We start from the raw sequence: 20,228 nt of genomic DNA, 5'->3' as shown, positions 1-20,228 counted from the left end.
CTGTAGCTTTCCCCTTTGGCGGCATTCTGAAATCATAACGCACAATTAGGGAGGATAAAATCTTACACATGGCTCTATCGCATGATCTCATAGAAGAAGAATGGTCATTTTTCATAAATGCCCTGTAGCCTCCTATTTATTGATGTGGAGCGCAACACACCATAAACAAGACTCTACTAGACACGGCTCGTAGGCACTTCCTAGGACCGAACTGCTCTGATACCACTTTTGTCACGACCCAGCTAGGGGCCGCGACGGGTACCCGGGGCTAACCACCGAGCACCGCCAGTTCCGTCGCTCATCTTAGTCATTTTATACCATTTTTATCATCTTTATACTCATAGCGTGGGAAAATCATATTTCGTATGAAAACATAAAATCCCGTAGGCTATCAAAATAATGTATATATGCATACAACAGCGATCTCGTGAAACCATCTAACCCGCACTGCGTATCTTCAAGCCTCTACTGGAGTACTGAACGTAGGGACGGGACAAGACCCCGTCGTGCCCAAAAATACATATACATGGCTATATATATATATATATATATATACAAAAGAATAATCATAAGCACCTCCGGGACAATGGAGGGCTTCCAATCAGCTGACAACTACTACGGATCTGGATCGAGCTCTCCTCCCTGTCTACCTGTGGGCATGAACACAACGTCCAAAGAAAACGGACGTAAGTACGAACATTGTACTGAGTATGAGAGGCATAAATAATGAAATGAGACAATAATGTAAAGAAAGTACTCATATGGAACATCAGAATCTAACTGCCAAGTATAAGAAAACAAGTCATGCTGTCTTACTCATGCTCGTCATCATATCATATCATATATGCATCATGTATCAACTCCCCGTCCATATCGGATCGGTGTGATAATCATAACATTAGCCTGCGTCCAGGCCTCCCGTGTCCGGGGTAACATCTCATGCCGCCCACTAGTGGTGTCTGCCCATGCCATTTGGCCATGGTGTAGCGTATATCTGCCCGCCTTAGCGGTGACTGCCCGGCCAAATAGGCGCGGTGTAATAGTGATATCATCATATGCTCATCATAATATGCTTAACTTATCATAATACATACATAAGTCTCAAGACCAACCATATTCTATCGGGGTGACGTAAGGTCGTGATCCCCTGATTGCATTATGAAACAATCATGGACATTCTGCCTCACCTTGAAGGGATTAGCACAAAAGGAGAGTGTAAGCGATAAATAAAATCATTAGACTCTCTATATTCTAACTCATTACCTTGTGTAGCAAATTATATACATAGGCTCATGGATAAGAAAGAAGTTACGCTATAAGATTCATACCATTAGAAAGAAGAGACTAGCCTCACATACCTTTGACGTTTAACTAAGCTATCATCCGCTTGTTCTTATTCGATATCACGTCTCTACCTTCAAGAGGGAATTCACACTATTATTAGTTAACTAACCATAAGAATGCACTACTATTTCTAGAGAAAATTGGGCAGCACTTCCTTTGTTTCTACTACTTTTCCCGTATTCTATATCAACTCTCAAATGCCCACAATAACATCCACAATATCGAAATCAACAATCATCATTTACATGCATTAACCGCACTCCACCATTTCTCTCTAATTTCTCCACATTTATACATATAACTCATTATCACGTTTTCTCTTATATGATACTTATTTCGTGGTCTAAACATCCTTTACAACATATTCATAATCATAGCACATCAACATTTATGATTCCATTCAACTACCATTCAATTGTGACACTATTCATCCATTTAAGACCCATCTTCTATGTTTTTCTACCATTCAAGCATCTTAGCTTTCCAATACTTCAAACAGCATGATGAAGTCATGAAACTTACCTTAGATGATGGTTGAACAAGTCTTGAGTGGAATCGCTCCCCTAGCACCAAAACCCTACTTTACTCCCTTTTTTTTTCTTGAGAAAGATGAACTTTAGTGTGATTCTCACACTTGATTTCGTGGGTTTCATGTAGTGGATCCCAAACTTCCTTTGGTTTTCTTGTGATGAAGAGTAGAGAGCATTCTAGAGGCTTCTTGAGAGAAATATCGTGAAATTGAAATGAATTGGATGAGGTTTGGTCTCTTTTTAATGACTTAAAATCTAACCCGGAATGAACAGTAACTGAGGTGTACAGTGGTCGTAAACCCACTTTACGGGCCGTATTCTGGTTTACGGTCCATCCTTCGCGACCGTATTTAAGCATATCAAAACCAGAAAGGCATGCTGGAGATCATGGCAATTTACGACTCAGTTTACGGGGGCCATATTTCAATTTACGGTCCGTATTCCAAGTCATTTTTAACCATTTGAAGCATTTGACAGAAAGTTGAAATTTTGATAGTTGGAAGACGATGGCACTTTACGGTCCGTAAATCACTTTACGGGCCGTATTTTGTTTTACGACCACCGGGCCTAAATGCAAATTTGCAACTTTTCACTTAACCTTCACGGGGAAATTTCCGAGGTGTAACATATAGACTGTAGAAAAGACAAGACATGGCCCTGTCATACCCATATATCTATATATCAAAACAGTATACCAAAAGGGCTGTAGCTCCGAATCAATGAAGCGCACTGACTGCCGCTGAGTGGAGATCCTATTGGTCTGGACCATCTGGCTGGCTACCTGATCCTGCGGGCTTGAATGCAGCATCCACAAGAAGGGACATCAGTACGAACAGTGTACTGAGTATGTAAGGCATGAATAATATTATAATAAGAGACATGAAATATAACATAAAGTAAAGAGATAACCTGTACATCCAATTGCCTCATAAGGCGGATACCATGCATGCTTAGCTTTCTTTAAAAAAAAGACTTTTCCATATATACATGTATAGGGTATCTTGTCCGGCCGTTAGGGCACGGTAATATATATATAGTACCTTGTCCGGCCGTTAGGGCGCGGTGAAATATATATAGTGTCTTGTCCGACCATTAAGGCGCAGTGAAATATAAATAGTATCTTGTCCGGCCATTAAGGCGCGGTGAAATATATATATAATAGCTCCGAGAAACGAACAGCCCGATCCATTTAACCATATATCCCGCGTCTGGGCATCCCGCGTCTAGGACGATATCATAATATACCAGCTGATCAGGTGGCTATGCGTATATAACGCCTCACCCTTCTTCCCATATTCCCTATGTATATATATATATATATATATATATATATATATATATATATATATATATATATATATATATATATATATATAGAGCATGCACGAGAGCACAAATAAATGTGGTCACTTTATCGGAGTGACGTAAGGTCGGTACCCTTCGATTTATATTATGGAACAATCATCAACGCTACATATCACCTCGAAGGAACAATTCATAAGGTGAGATCAACAACAATGAGCAATTCAAGGAAATCATGGAATAAACTCAATAGGCTCATCATAGCATTTAAAATCATAAGTTTTGAACTTCTAGAAGTGGGATCATCATCATCATTGTCATCATTGTCATCTTGAAGACATAATCATCTTTAGCGTCATAGTAAACTTTAAGAATCATGAATCTCTAACTTGTGGGAAAAAGGAAATCATGGAAAATATATATAAGCTCGCAAGAAAAGAGTCATCATTGAAACATCTTGTTTTTATTATCGTAAAAACCTTGAGAATCATGAACTTCTAGGTTTTCGGGACAAGGATGTTATGGAAGACATATATGGAATTGTAACGTAGGAATCATGCCTTTAAAAAGAAAAGGACTAGCCTTAACATACCTTTCAGTCTCCTTAGCAGTTCAACGTTTATCCTTCCAAGCTTGCAAATCTACATATAACCCATTTGTACTATGGTTAGGCCCAATGTCATATACTCATCCTAAGTCCTTAATTTAATTCCATTTAAAATCTACCAAAATTCGGGCAGCATCTCCCCTGTTTATATGCCTAGCCCGAAATCATAATTCAGCAACCAACAATAACAACAACAATACCAACATCAACCATATCATTACCAACACCATTAGGTTCCATAAAACATCCCACACGATGTTTTCCAACATTCTCAACTAACAAGCTCATTATATGACTGTTTAATAATTTTACCCTCGTAAATAAACCGAAACTAATATTAATAAGGAGAGATTCATATCTTACTACCTCTAATATTGCAATATCTTCACTTTCCTCCTTTAATGTGAGCCAAAACTTGTCGCTATACGATTTTATAATCGCAAGTATACGCTGTCTGGACCAGAATTCGGGGATTATACTTTGATTTGCGTGAAAATTGAGTGAGTGGAAATTGGTGGAAGTTTCCAGAGGTTTGGAGAGGTGTTTGGTGTGTTTGGGTGGAAAATAAGGGGGTAAGCCCCCTTATATAGAGTTCCAGTATCTGCCTGGACCGACTCCAGAATTGCTCAGCGCGATCGCGTGGGCTTTGAGCGCGTTCGCACAGGCTTATTTCACTGCCTGCGCATTTGTTCAGTAAAAAGGTCATAACTCTTGATCCCGATATTTTATGAGGGCCCACGACCTATGGTTGGAAATCTATTTCAATTATATACAACTTTTATTTTTGGTGTGTTTCCAAATTCCAAACGTATAATGGCGTTTTGGCCTCTTTAAGTCAGATCGTCCGAAAACTTATCCTTAAATCATCCTTTTGGAGGGCTTATGCCCATATTTGGCTTAAGGGTCCTTCTTAATACTTGCTCAACTTCCCATGTAATACTCGTATAACTTTTCATACGTCCTTTGTAAAACCCGGCATGTGGGCCCCACCTTAACTTACGGTTGCGAGGGATACTTCGAAGTCTATAGTTGAAACAACCAATACTTATGAATTTCAACGTACAGAACCACGGGGTGTAAAATTCTTCCCCCCTTAAAAACATTCGTTCTCGACTTTTTTACTGATGTCTTAAAGCGACTGCCCTTCTCTTATAGTCCGATTGCCTTATTTTTAACATAGGTTGGTCAACCTTTTCTCGTTCCCCCTTAGCTCTTTATTGAACTCTTTTCTAAATTCTATAGCCTTATGTTCTTATGTAACTAAACTAATATTCAATTAAAATTCTATTCCCGTCAAGGTGGTCTTGATTCGCCATGGTTACAAATACTCTCCAACTTGCAATTACCCCCTCTTACTTTCTCTTCATTTCTATATTAGTGGACAACTCCCTTGCTCGACTATGGCACCTTCCTTTGCTTACTCCTTTGGGGCTATCTTGGCTATCCCTTCTCGTAGTCGTTGATCTTGTATATGCACTATATTGTCTCCATGTAGCTCATTGGTCAGGCTCTTTGATCCTTTACAATCTCATTATAGTTTCACTTATGGTAGCGCTCCGATGACTTGTAATAGCATTTCCTTGCTAATGAATCCCTATTCTTAGTGGTTAGTTACCTCAAATCATCTCTTATATACGTATATATATAATGTTTCCCCACCATCATTATCATTCCTCATAGCAGGGTTACATTTATGATAGCTAATAATCATAGTTCAAACTAATCCATAGCTCAAAATATCTTCGAACTCATATTGGAACTTTTCCTTTAATTTCTTCTCCTCAAATCTTGCAATGTAAATTTATAAGCATAGGACTGAGGTAAAACCTCAATTTGTCATAACCCCCTTTCAATACGAGGATGCTCATCCTCGGTTCTCTTGTACTGGTGACCATTTGCTTAGCCTTATTCTTCTTTGTCTTTCCATCGTTTTCCTTACACCATGTTATTGGGTACAACCTCACGTTAATGGTTCATATAGTTCTATAATACACACTCTCATATTTGACATGGTTAGCGACTCGTGAGATGCTTTCTACTCTCCGGCAGTACTGCTATCTTTCATTCCATAAGAACATTGCTTTCCCTCTCTTTGGAGATTGTCGTACCTTGTCGGATTGTCATTTCTTTTGGCGCTAAGATTCCCTTTTGATATAATCCAATTGTCCCTCCTATTCCCTTTCTAGATAGTTTGTAAACCTTTCTTATTCTATTTGTTACCCTTCGGGGTACGTTACTGTGTATTTAGATACGATCGTGGTTTTACCAATACGAGCTATTTCAACCCGTGACCTAGATACATCATATCTCACATCAACGAAAATTATTTCCTTTGACCCTTTAATCTCCTTACTTTCCCTATCATACTTTCTTTCCCATACCTGCCATAACATACTTAATTTCAACCAGCTCCTGCTTTCTCTCGATGCATTCTTGAACTTTGACCTCCTTAAGCTAACACATTTCTTTCTTTGGAATTTGGGAAGGTCATAAGTTATTTCAGAACTAAAGCTGCTCTTCCCCCCTTTTTAGAGAGGTTCTTATATCCCGGTAACCTTTGAATGTAAATCACCTTTGATAACCGTCGACGGACTTATACGGTCCTTCAACACCTCTGTTTCTTATAATGCTAGAGTTCCTTTCATCGCATCGCTTGGCTTATTTGCCTTTCTGCTAGACGAAGTCTGGTATCCAATCAAATGCTCGTACATCTAAGATTCGCTATGAGGACCTCCTTTATTGTCTTTCCACTTTTACCTTTTATGACTAATAATTCCCTGGGTAAAGGGGACGGCAGAATTCATTAAGCCCCTTCATGGAATGTCCGATTATACCTCGCTCCTTTAACCCTAGCCTCTCTTCTCTTCTTCTTCCTCACGACTATCTCCTTAACACCCTTAATGTTATATCCCGTGTTTTCATGCGTTAGAAAGCGTGCAAGTTAAATGACATTAGAAACTGAAACGAGGATATTCCCCAAACTTTTAGGTGGTTAGAGTGATGGTACAGATGGTGTAAATATTAGAAGTTAAACCAACCGAAGAACTCGGTGTATACAAAGAATGAAGTTCCGAAATAATTTAGGACTTAAAAAGTGTGATGACGGTGATTGAGAATAATATTCGGTGTATGTATAAAGAGGCTATGGACTAGAGTTCTACCACATGATTATGATAATGAGTATATAAAGTGTGTTAAAATTGGTTAATGTTCAAGCAAAGTGAGATCAATAAATTAATTATGTGTGTAATTAATTAAATGGGAAATTGTAGTTGGTATAAAATAATGCTAGTGGAGGGATGAGTGTTTCACGTTATGTGGCAGCATATAAGGGAGTCACAATGTTTAAGCATTGTTAAGTGATAGGTGGCAGTTTTGTAAAGTCTATTAGAAGGATGGACCCCACAATTCATTAAGTGCATATAACACAAATGTTTCATTTGATAGCTGAACCTTCTTAGCAAAAACAAACGTGAATAGAAACCTTCATAGCTTCATCTAGCTTAGGGACTTCACATGAAGTACACAACAACATTATTAGAAGTGCAGTAACGTTTTCCCCTCTATTTCCTTCACAAATTATATTTCCTTCAACGAATTGAAAGGTAGATAACGTAAATCTTGCGTTAGCCATCTCATAGTGCTAGTAAACTTGTAGTTGCCTCGTTGTTGCGGTTGTAAAAGTTGTTCCAGTTCGTGTGAGGAGTTTTTCAAAAGGATTCAAGGTAAGAACTCTCCTCTCCTTGCTATATTTAAGCTCACCCCAGTCATAGCTAAATTGTGGGATGAGAATTACGAAATTAATCGCGGGAAGTCGGATAAGTTATTATTGTTATCATGTGGGCTGTTTGGTGGTTGTTATGAATTGTTTTGTGGGCTGGAATATCATGGGATTGGCTGTAATTGTTGTTGTTATGTTTGTTGTTATACTACGTATATACGGAAATAAAGAAGTGTATACAAGCACCGGTGTAGGAATATATATTAGGCTGTTTTGGAGGTGATTTAAGAGTGGATTTGATTCTATTTGGATACGTGTTTGTTGATATTGTTGTTGGTATAATGATTAATGTTTTGGCTAAGTTGGAATCACGAGGATTATTATGTTTTTAGGGGAGATGCTACCTAATTATCATTAGATTTCTAAGTAATTAAGGATTGGTTTGAAAGAGTATCCTAATCTAATTATTGGCACATTTGGTATTATTTGTAGATTATATGAGATTAGTGAGACATGGGCCGAATTCTATAAAGTTAGGAAGTGAGTTATTGTTCTGTTTCCATAGAGTTTATGTGATGACGTTGTTGAAGTCTTTGTTTGCGATTTGGGGAATGATATGAAGCTTGGTTAGAACGAATTATACAGGGGATTCCTTAAATCATTTGTTAAGTTAATATGAGTTTAAAGTTAATTCCTACGGGCTGATTTGAGCATATCGCTTTGCGATATAGACTTGCAGGTTCAAGAAATGAGACATGGGATGAGTAAGTAAGCGACGAGGTATGTAAAGCTAACCCTTCCTTCTTTTTGGCATGATCTTTATGAAACAAACAGACGACGAGCATATAACTCCAAAGAAGCTCCTATTCTCAGAGACACTAGGATGGCTAATGTTCTTGATTCCCATAACTTATTTTATTATGTCTTGATACGTGTCTATGATTCCAGCCGTCCTATTTTGATATAATCCATAGTGACATTCGAAGGGTACTTGATATGACTATTGTTTTGATTTTCAAATGATAGTTCATTTTGATTATTATATTGAGTCTCAGATATGATTTAGTTTGCATATGGTTGCTCACTACTCTACTCGTGCATGCCGTAATATATCTTTCACCGAGTCCCGGGTCGGGTATGGTTTCGTGCACAGTTTCACTGCATTGTTCACCGAGTCCCTCACTAGAGGGTCGGGTATGGTATATATATATATGATGATATGATGATGTGATTATGGCGCCAAGGATGGCATGTGATGACTTTATTCACCGAGTCCCATAATGGGCCGGGTACGATATATGATATTGATATGCATGATCTACATTTCATAAGGCAAGTGTATTGGTATTTTGAATGTCATACTTGTCTCCTGTGATCTCTATTTTTGTCATGATCCTCTTTATTGTATTTCATGCTTTATATACTCAGTACATATCTCGTACTGACCCCCCTTTCTCCGGGGGGTTGCGTTTCATGCCCGCAGGTACCGATACTCGATTTGGTGGTCCTCCAGCTTAGGATTCTACTCAGCTGTCTTGGAGAGCTCCATTGTTTCGGAGCCTAGACTTTTGGTACAGATCTTTTGATATATATATATATATATGTTTATCCAGGGGTACGGCGGGGCCCTATCCCATCATATTTTACTATCGATACTCTTAGAGGTCTGTAGACATATGTGTGGGTTGTGTATAAGTTTTGTTCAGCTGTGTCTGTACGATGTGCTATGGATATGTTCGTCTGTAGTGGTAGCCTTGTCGGCCTGCGTATGGTATTGATATGTAGTGGCAGCCTTGTCGGCTTGCGTATCATATTGACATGTAGTGGCAGCCTTGTCGGCTTGCGTATCATATTATGTTTTGATTAGTTGTGACTCCTCAGGAGACAGGTTATCGGGATATATATATATATATATATATATATATATATATATATATATATATATATATATATATGACGACGTTACGAACCTTTGGAGTTCTTTTGCATGTTTCCATATTGTTCTTAGGTCCAGTTTGACTATATCTAACAGGTTTGTATACGAGTGTCCGGTTCGGGCACTAGTCATAGCCCACGGGGTTGGGTCGTGACAAAAGTGGTATCAGAGCAGTTCATCCTCGGAGTGTCTACAGACCGTGTCTAGTAGAGTCTTGTTTATCGGTGTGTTGTGCACCACATCTATAAACAGGAAGCTACAGGACCTTTAGGATGTTATCTTTCCTTCTTATTCTAGATCGTGCGATAGAGCCAAGAGATAGGAAATGATATCCTTTCTTTATATACTAACCTTTGATTTCAGCAGGGAGAGTGGTGTCAACAAGAGACGGTAAATAATGCTACTGGGAGTTACAGAGGCTAATATTTTATCGAGGTTACGTTATCAGAAATTGTATATGCAGAATGGCAAACTGGCCATCATCAAGGTAAGTTATTGAAGTATAGTAAGGAAATAGATTGAATGTATATATATTGTCGATAAGTTCAGTTATAAAGTGTGAACAGAAGAAGCTGAAGGAATTAAAAAAATATAATAGGTAAGCAGGGTATATGCCAGATACGGTATGAATGTTGCAGGTATGATTGAAACCTGCAGTTAAAGATTGAAAGGGAAAGTAAACAGGAAAGTGTAACAGGTACAGTTCGAGTTGGACATACGAGGTAAGTTCATCATTTTCATATTGTTATTGATATGGGGAGCCCTGTGCGGCTATGATACGAGATAATATATATGTATATATGTTGGCCCTATGAGGCATTGTTGGTATTTTCTGCGTGCAGGTTTTGGGATAGTAAGAAATATAGAGGAAACTCTACCAAAATTTTCCTAGAAGTAAAAAGAGAATGAGATATAAGTTCGTAAAAAGTCTTGAAAGGTCATGTCAACAGTAATGATAGGATTTGACCAAGTTGTAAGTCTGACTTCGAGAAATAAAGTTAACTGTTGAATTGATGGTAATAGTAATTATGAGATCGATATTGATATGGTAAAAAGAAATGCTAGGAAAATTTGGAAGGGCCTGTGATACTAAGAGATGATTTAGAAAAGGGTGGCAAATTTTAATAGAGCATTATATTGAGATATCGACTGAATTGATAAGCAGGGATAAATTACGACGAGTTTGTAGTTAGAAGGAGTAATAGTATGATTGAGATAAGAGTACGGAAGAGGAAGAATTGTGACGAATATGAATGTATTGACATGACAGCTTGTGTATTAAGGATAAGATTGACCCAAAAGGGTAAAAGGGTTAAATACACCTACTCCACAGAGTGTAGTTGAACCATAGTAAGTATCGTGAATAAGGTTAAGAAGTGCTACACTATAAGACTCATTTCAAACAGGATATAATATGAATATAATAAGGATTGTTATGAAAATGAGTAAAGCCTAGCGAGGAAGTGACTAAAAGGTATGACGTGATCTATGTGATTAACGTATAAAGGCGAGCTATAGAACGAATAAGAAAGACTTATGAAGTTCTTCTATAGGGAAAGTTCAGAATAAAGATTATGCGATAACGGAAATGATAGCGAGCACAAGTGAAGAAGGAGTTAATTGAAGGAAGGAAATAAGAAGAAAGCGAGATAACAGTGCAGTAATAGGTTATGACATGTATAGCCGAGAACACGAGTAATATAAGTGACGGAACTGTGAAAGACCAAACTATAGCAAGATGAGAAACAAGGTAGAATGAGTGCCGGGAAAAAAAAGGATTGGGATGATAAGAATAAACAGGGATGAACAGAATGCGTTTGAAAAATGAGAAAGGGATTATGCAGAAGTAGTGTTTTCTGAAGGGTACAGAGGTAGCGTGAGATTCCTCGTGCACAGAATGGAAGATGGACATAGACCAGAGCAATGGTAAGGGAATACTAAAGGAAGCACCCAAGACAGACGCAATTAATTGAGTACGAGTATAAAATAAAAGGGAAATATATAGCTACAAACTTAAAGGTGTAGTTATAACTAAGTAATTATATTGTTGTAGTTGATGGACTATGGTGTTTTCGTGTTAAATTAGTTATATTGCTAAGAAATTATTACCGCAGGGGTTAATCAAGGTGACGATCATGATTAAGGATTTATAACAATAGTGCAAGAAAAGTCTAAGATAAAGGAATTATCAAGTTGGAAACAATAAAGTCAACACCAAGGATAAGGAAATTGACTATAAGAAAAGGATGAGAGTAGAAACACTTGGTCTAAGGTAAGCTCATATGACTACAGTACTTTTACACCCTGGGGCAATCTGCGATGGACCATGATAGACGGGCATTGTAACACAAAGACTAAAGTCCAAGAGCGGTGTCCAGGAGTTCATGTACCCTGTACATCTTCATGACTAACTTCATGACTAGATGGTTAAGAGGGGTATACGAATTAAGCGATTAAAGAAGGTGGTTATTGCTAGTAAGGTGTTGTAAGCTTTACAAGGAGAGGAAAGAGTCCACTACCATCTAACGACTTGGGGCACAATAACTATTCAAGAGGAGCATAAAATCATGGGACAGTATGGAGTGGAAGGAAATGTATCGAGGGACATGGAAAAGCTACTTGTATAGAGTGCTTTCTGATTATGTATAGGTTGGGGTAAATATAATGTTATAAGAAAACGTTGGACACTTACCACCAGGATATAAGTGCTACCTCATTGAGAATTTGGAACGACTATCAGTACTAATTAAATACTAATTGGAGTAAGTGGAATGTGGCCTTGGATGAGTTGCTACATGGGCTGCATTACTCGAGTACAGATGGTCAGATGAGATTTTATACTATATACGGAAAGGTTCTCGTTGCTTTACGATTTTGTTATGGTTTCGTACATGGATAATCAAAGTTACAAGTTATAAAGAAAGACATGCGTATGGTACAGTATACCAAGTGAATTAGAAAAAAGATCGGGTGAATTTGAGATTGGAAATAGGGACATAGAGCAGAATATAAACGGATAATGGTATAAGTACACCCTGAAGGGGGGAAGCGGGTGAGAGTAATGCGAGTGTAAGATGGAAACAATTGACACTACAACACATTTGATATGAATGCTTAAACTTTAAGTGAGATCCCTCGCTGGGTTATTAAGATCTGAAGGCCAGCAATAAACGGATAGAAGTCAGGATGGTAATTGAGACAAGACCGAGGATCATTTGTAAAGATATCTTGTATGATATGACATTAGAAAGTGGGTGCTTGTAAAAAGAAAGAGTACGACAAGAGAATGGTAACGAGTAACTTAAGAGATATTATAAAGGATACCTACGCTATACTGGGTTAAAGGCTAAGATGTTGGCAATAGAGTTGTTCGCTAATGATATTGCGACTTATAAGTAGTAAGGAGAAGGGATAGAGAATCTCCTATAGTTGGATACGAGAAAATCAAAGGGTGAATAAAGGAGGGGAAAGAAGTATGACAAGATAGGCTATGAGTGCATTTTAGTACGGATGAATTAAGTAGAGCATAATGAACCAGGAGAAGGAAAGGCTATGACTAAGATTGGATATGTTTTATATCAGTTATACAAGAATAGTTATGCAACCTACGAATATTTGTATACTAAGGATAAGACCAAGTGAGTATTTGATAAGAAGAGTAAGGATTCAGTAATAACAATGCGGTTGTGATATTTTGGATACATTAAGGGAAGGCGTAAGATGGTTTGGGCTAGATTACCGAGATAGGATTAGTACTGAGGGCGAATAGGACATGGCCATTGTTGAGCCCCGTTACCGATTGAAAGGTACAAGAGGAGAATGTAAGGTAAAGCATAAAGACTAGCGAAACGACGCTAAGGTATTTCTCGGGATAATTTGAGCACCTTCGTATATTCTTGTAAAGATTGCAACATAATGTGTGACAGAAAAACTAAGAGCAAAATCTGAGTAAAGAAGCAATAGAAGAGTTTGAATTAAAAATAAGGAAACGAAACGAGATAATATGCCAAAAGTGTTACAAGTTGGGTTAAGGGAAATTATGAAATGGTTTAAGCGAGATGATCAGAACGAGCTGGTTACTAGAAGACAGTGAATTTATATGCCAAAAATCAAAAATTCTTTTCAGAATTATACCATTTGGTGATAGACAGATTACAGAGCAGCAATGTAGAGTTATTATATAAGGGAACTCTAACGCTACTTGATAGCCAACTGATGTGGCGTGATTTTACGCCACAAATCGATGCTTTTCTGCTATAAGTTTTACTTGTTTTTAAGCAAGTCTATGTGATTTTACGTGGTTTTAAGTGTTTTTCAGGTGACGGAACAGATTTGGCATGACAACAGCTGAAAGTGCAGAACCAAGTCGTAAACTCAGTTTACGGTCCGTATTCTACAATACGGGCCGTATTCCAGGTCGTATTAAAGAATAAACAGAATAGAAAGGTAGGCTGAGAACATGGTGATTTACGAGCTCAGTTTACGGACCGTATTTCAGTTTACGGTCCGTATTCTAACACGTATTTAACCATTCGAGCATTTGGCAGAAAGTATGAGTTTTGGAAGTTGAAAGACGACCAGGCAGTTTACGGGCCGTAAACCACTTTACGGTCCGTATTTCAAAAAACGAAAGTTGATCACAAGTAGAAGGACGACCTGGTCGTAAACTGATTTACGGTCCGTATTTCACTTTACGGACCGTATTTCGTAACGACGGGACCAAAGTGCAAATCTGTAACTTTTATGTTTTCAAAACCTATAAATAGTCATTGTAGGGTTTTTAATAGACATCAGTTATTGTATTTTTCTCTCTTAACTTAGAACATTAAATACTCTCTAGTTTTTGAAGATTCAAATATCAATCCAAGTATTATCAATTCATCTTTTCTTCCAAAGTAACCAATTATGAATTCTTCAATTTCTTATTTCTTGTTCTTTGTCATGAGTAGCTAAATTCCCCTACTAGGGTTGTGAACCCAATGATGGGTGTTTTGTGATTGGGTTTGTGATTGATATACACATAATGGATTATTAGGGTTTAGTTATTCTTCATTCTTCATTCATAATTAATGGTTTCAAACATTGATTTAAGCCATAAACCTTGATTTATTTGGGAAAATAATTAGGGTTGGTAAGAATAACTAACAAGAACTCAAAGCTTTAAACTTTGTTTAATAAATTCACTTAGGAATAAAAAGAATTTACTTGGCATGATTAATCGTTCTTCATGGCTACTTTCTTATATTTGGGAAAATCATAGAAAGACATAATCTTTATTTATTGGGAAATAGTAGAGATTCACATAGAGATTAAGTGCATTCATATAATGATCCATTATAAGTATATCAAGATCAATACCCATGATCATACACTCTATCTAACGGGGACACAACCTTAGTTTCTTTTACCATAAATTTATACCAAAGCAATAAATAACAATTAGTTATAGAAAAACCAACTTTTACCAAAATCATCGGATTAAGACATTAGACCTAGAACTTAGCATCCTACGACTTTATTAACCTTTTCACACGATATTCCCTGTGGGATTCGACCCCAACCTTATTGGGTTACTATATTTGACAACGTCCGCGTTATACCATTAATAGGTGTAATTTGAGCGTATCAAATTTTGGCGCCGTTGCCGGGGAATTCGGTTTTGAAATTACTAAATAGTGTTTGCTTTGATTAAAGTCTTTTGATTATTCCATCACACCTTGTTTGCTACTCTGTATAAACCAGGTGAACATGAATCAAAATCAGCAAAATCAACGTGCTGGTAACCAGGGGAATCGGTTGAACAATCAGGCAAATGATTCAGATGATTAGAATATTTTCGCTGAACTTGTTCCAGAGGAGGACTATGCATCTGCTATTGTTCATCCTCGAGTTGGAGCTGCTACTGTGAAAATTGACTCCTCTCTATACCAGCTATTGAAACTTGAAGGATATTTTCAGAACTCTACCGAGAATGACCCTCAACGTCATTTGCAGAATTTTGTGGATGTGTGTGCTAATCACATCCAGAACAACGTTCCACAAGATGCTATTCGGTTGAGGTTATTCAAATATTCCTTAGCTGGAGAGGCTAGAACATGATTCGAGAAGCTGCCCCGGAATTCGATTACATCATGGGCAGAGATGGTAGCTGCTTTTCTCACAAAGTGGTACCCCCCTAGCAAGAAGGCTGAGATTCGTGACAAGATATATGAATTTAAGCAGCGACCGGGGGAACAACTATATGAAGCCTGGGAGAGATTCAAGGAGTATTTGCAGAAGAGCCCGAATCATGGTTTTCTGGAACATATATTAATGGATAAGTTCTACCGAGGGTTAGATCCAGTGACACAGTCAGTAGCTAATAATGCAGCTGATGGTTGTTTTATGAACAAGACCTTTCGACGAGTGACCACCATACTTAACAAGCTGACAACTCATAATCAGGCTTGGCACTCAAAAAATGCTGATGTGGTACCGTATGGTAGTACTCTGATCTAGAATATAGTGAAGGAGAATCAAGACACCCAGCAAACATTGGCAGAACTTGCAACAAATATTTCCTAGCTGACGAAGAAATTTGATGAATCTCAAATCAAGAAGGTAAACGTTTGTGAGGATGATACAGTTTTGCCAAAAGGGATGTACCATGCTCAAGATGGTCCGTTCCTTGATGGGCCACATATGCAGGTTGAAGATGATAATTATGTTAATAACTCTCAAGGGGGTTATCAAAGACAGAATTACCAAGGTGGCTATCAGAATCAGAATCAATGCAGACCTCAGCAAGGTCAAGGTGCTTACAACAACTCTGGGAACTACTGTTACACCTCCAAAATTTCCCCGTGAACGTACAGTGAAAAGTTGCAGATTTGCATTTCGGCCCAGTGGTCGTAAAACAAAATGCGGCCCCGTAAAGTGATTTACAGACCGTAAAGTGCCATCGTCTTCCAACTATCAAAATTTCAACCTTCTGTCAAATGCTTCAAATGGTTAAAAACGACTTGAAATACGGACCGTAAATTGAAATACGGCCCATAAACTGAGTCGTAAATTGCCATGATCTCCAGCATGCCTTTCTGGTTTTGATATGCTTAAATACGGTCACGAAGGACGGACCGTAAACCAGAATACGACCCGTAAAGTGGGTTTACGACCACTGTACACCTCAGTTACTGTTCATTCCAGATTAGATTTTAAGTCATTAAAAAGAGACCAAACCTCATCCAATTCATTTCAATTTCACGATATTTCTCTCAAGAAGCCTCTAGAATGCTCTCTACTCTTCATCACAAGAAAACCAAAGGAAGTTTGTGATCCACTACATGAAACCCACGAAATCAAGTGTGAGAATCACACTAAAGTTCATCTTTCTCAAGAAAAACCCAAAGGGAGTGAAGTAGGGTTTTGGTGCTAGGGGAGAAATTCCACTCAAGACTTATTCAACCATCATCTAAGGTAGGTTTCATGACTTCATCATGCTGTTTGAAGTATGGGAAAGCTAATATGCTTGAATGGTAGAAAAACATAGAAGACGGGTCTTAAATGGATCAATAGTGTCACAATTGAATGGTAGTTGAATAGAATCATAAATGTTGATGTGCTGTGATTATGAATATGTGTAAAGGATGTTTAGACCACGAAATAAGAATCATATAAAAGAAAATGTGATAATGAGTTATATGTATAAATGTGGAGAAATTAGAGAGAAATGGTGGAGTGCGGTTAATGCATGTAAATGATGATTGTTGATTTCGATATTGTGGATGTTATTGTGGGCATTTGAGAGTTGATATAGAATACGGGAAAAGTAGTAGAAACAAAGAAAGTGCTGCCCAATTTTCTCTAGAAATAGTAGTGCATTCTTATGGTTAGTTAACTAATAATAGTGCGTATTCCCTCTTGAAGGTAGAGACGTGATATCGAAGGAGAACAAGCGGATGATAGCTTAGTTAAAAGTCAAAGGTATATGAGGCTAGTCTCTTCTTTCTAATGGCATGAATCCTGTAGCGTAACTTATTTCTTATCCATGAGCCTATGTCTATAATTTGCTACACAAGGTAATGAGTTAGAATATAGAAAGTCTAATGGTGGTATTTATCGCTTACACTCACCTTATGTGATAATCCCTTCAAGGTGTGGCAGAATGTCCATGATTGTTTCATAATGCAATCGGGGGATCACGACCTTACGTCACCCGGATAGAATATGGTTGGTCTTGAGCCTTATGTACGAATTATGATAAGTTAAGCATATTATGATGAGCATATGATGATATCACTATTACACCGCGCCTATTTGGCCGGGAAGTCACCGCTAAGGCGGGCAGCTATACGATATGTCACGACCCAAACCCCGTGGGCCGCGACTGGTACCCTAACTGGGTACCCATACGTACCTACCCGACCGAAATCGAATCATACAGATTTTTTTTTTTTTTTTAAAAACAGAAGTACAGAAATAGGCCGGTACAAATACGGCACGCACGCAAGCATACATATATATATATACATATACCTGAACACACAGACATTTACAAGCAAGCCGATAAGGCTAACATACAGACGAAACCCGTAACCCACACATCTATCTACAGGACTCTACAGACATACAGAGTCATATGACGGGACACCCAGAATATACATACATACGGAGTACACGAAGACAGAAGGTATATACCAAAGATATATGCTCCGAGTCAAAGGAGCTCTTCAAGTAGCAGAGTCGGAAACCTACACGGGCGGCGTATCACCTGGTGCGTCTGTACCTGCGGGCATGTAGCGCAGCCCCCGACGAACGGGGGTCAGTACGAAAAATGTACCGAGTATGTAAAGCAGAAACGTAACAGATATAAACATAGTCCGAAGTAGAATCACAGAAATATAATGGGCAAAATCATAAGTCAAACTAACGGACAGAGTTATGATCCAGACAGACATACAGAATCGTGTTACACACAAATGAACAGAATTATAGTTCGGACAGACAGACGGAGTCATAATACGGACAGACGAGCAGAATCTGAATCCATACGGACATACAGAAGCAGAAGCCATACGGACATACAGAAATAGTTGTAACACAGACGGACAGACAGTAGTATGACGGGCAGAATTATGCATGCAGAGTAGCACAGAGTCATACAAAATCATACAAAGGCGTGTGCTTTATAAATACAGATGGCACACGCATATATTCATACAGATCCCGGCCCTGTCTGGGGGCGCGGTAACAGAACCCGGCCCTCTTAGTACGGGACGCGGTGGACAGACAGAATCAAATCAGATCATATGCCATCCTGGCCGCCATCCCCATACACAGATCATACAGACATACAGATCCCGGCCCGTACGCCGAGGGACGCGGTGAACAATGCAGAGAAATATGCACGATAACAGAACCTGGCCCGGGTCGCAGTGAAAGAATGCATTGAGACAGACACGAATCGATAAATGAGAAACCACCTACCTACAGACTCAACATACAGACTCGATCAATCAGAAGGGTGCCAAACGGCGAGCCAAAATCAGAATATCCAGATGGTATGCATAGTACGCGCCTATATTCTAGTTGTGAAGGCACGACAGATTATGATCAGAATCAGATATCCAGATGCTCAGAAATCATTTGTATAAAATGCACAAAATATACTTATCATACACAAAATAATAGTTCAGAAGTTTTTAGAGAAAATCAGACCAAAATGGAAGTAATTAAAATCGTATCGGGAGTATCGGGCCTTGTGGGCCCGCCTCGGACCAACTCGAGGTTATGTACGTAAATTACTGATGTTTGACCTTATGAGGTCACCCATACTCGTTCGGGAGTGTTCCGACTCCGTTTGGGGAAGTTTTGTACAAAATGTCACTTTAAGGCAATTTGTAAGAAAATAGGTTCAATTGAATTGAAGGAATTGGAGCGGTTTTCCGTCTCGAATTCCGGGGAACGGATTCGGACCTAAGGCTCGCGGCCGAGCCTACCACATCCAGAACATGCCTAGGAACGTAGAGAAGTGCTTCACATACCTCGATGGCGCCTTATGCTCGCTCGGCGTCAATCCAAATTTCGTCCAAAATCTGGAAATGGTCAAGTTTACCATTTGGTTAGTTCCACTCTTTCAATATTCTAACTTTACACATAATTGCCTACCGAAATTTCGGCAGCATTTCCTCTGTATATACGACATCCCCGAGACTTGGCTCGGCTTAATTTATCAACACAACAACCCAAAGATAACATCCAAACAACAACAAACATCAATAGATACTAAAGCATACACTATGGCATTATTAGCCATCTTTCGACATAACGAAACATCTTTCGTTTCAAACTTACACTTTCAAACCAAACTTATTATTTTCATATTCATTACCTATCGAAGTAATTCCAACATACGTCGGAGGCATATCTTATCATTTTCACACGATATACAAACATACCAACTTTCCATTAGAGCCACTACTTATCCAATTTTTCCAACCTTCAACATACAAGTTCATAAACACATTTTTCCATATTCCAAGTTCATCAACAATAATCATGATTCGTCTCTTGATACATTCATTTCCATTTTTTTACATAAACATAACAAAGTTGCATACTTTCCTACAACAACTTGATAACCATTTTTCCAAGACAATAAAAATTGTTATCTTTCCATTCACTTCACCATAACTCAATTAGCATACAACCAAGATTAAATTCATATTCCATATCAAACCTAGCACCACACGGCCATCTCCCACACTTCCAATTTTTTTTTACTAATTCATTCCACTTCCTTTCTAATAA

At 38.4% G+C, this 20,228-nt stretch overlaps 1 non-coding gene across 1 annotated transcript; it reads right to left on the bottom strand.

Moving 5' to 3' along the window:
• Positions 1-15,630: 15,630 nt before the first annotated feature.
• Positions 15,631-15,736, bottom strand: LOC132629548 (small nucleolar RNA R71). The gene has a single exon (XR_009578318.1). It is a non-coding gene; the product is annotated as a small nucleolar RNA R71 (small nucleolar RNA).
• Positions 15,737-20,228: the final 4,492 nt, after the last annotated feature.

Source organism: Lycium barbarum, chromosome 2 (assembly GCF_019175385.1).
Source record: "Lycium barbarum isolate Lr01 chromosome 2, ASM1917538v2, whole genome shotgun sequence".
Lineage (NCBI taxonomy): Eukaryota > Viridiplantae > Streptophyta > Magnoliopsida > Solanales > Solanaceae > Lycium > Lycium barbarum.
This window is presented reverse-complemented; position numbering and strand designations above follow the sequence as displayed.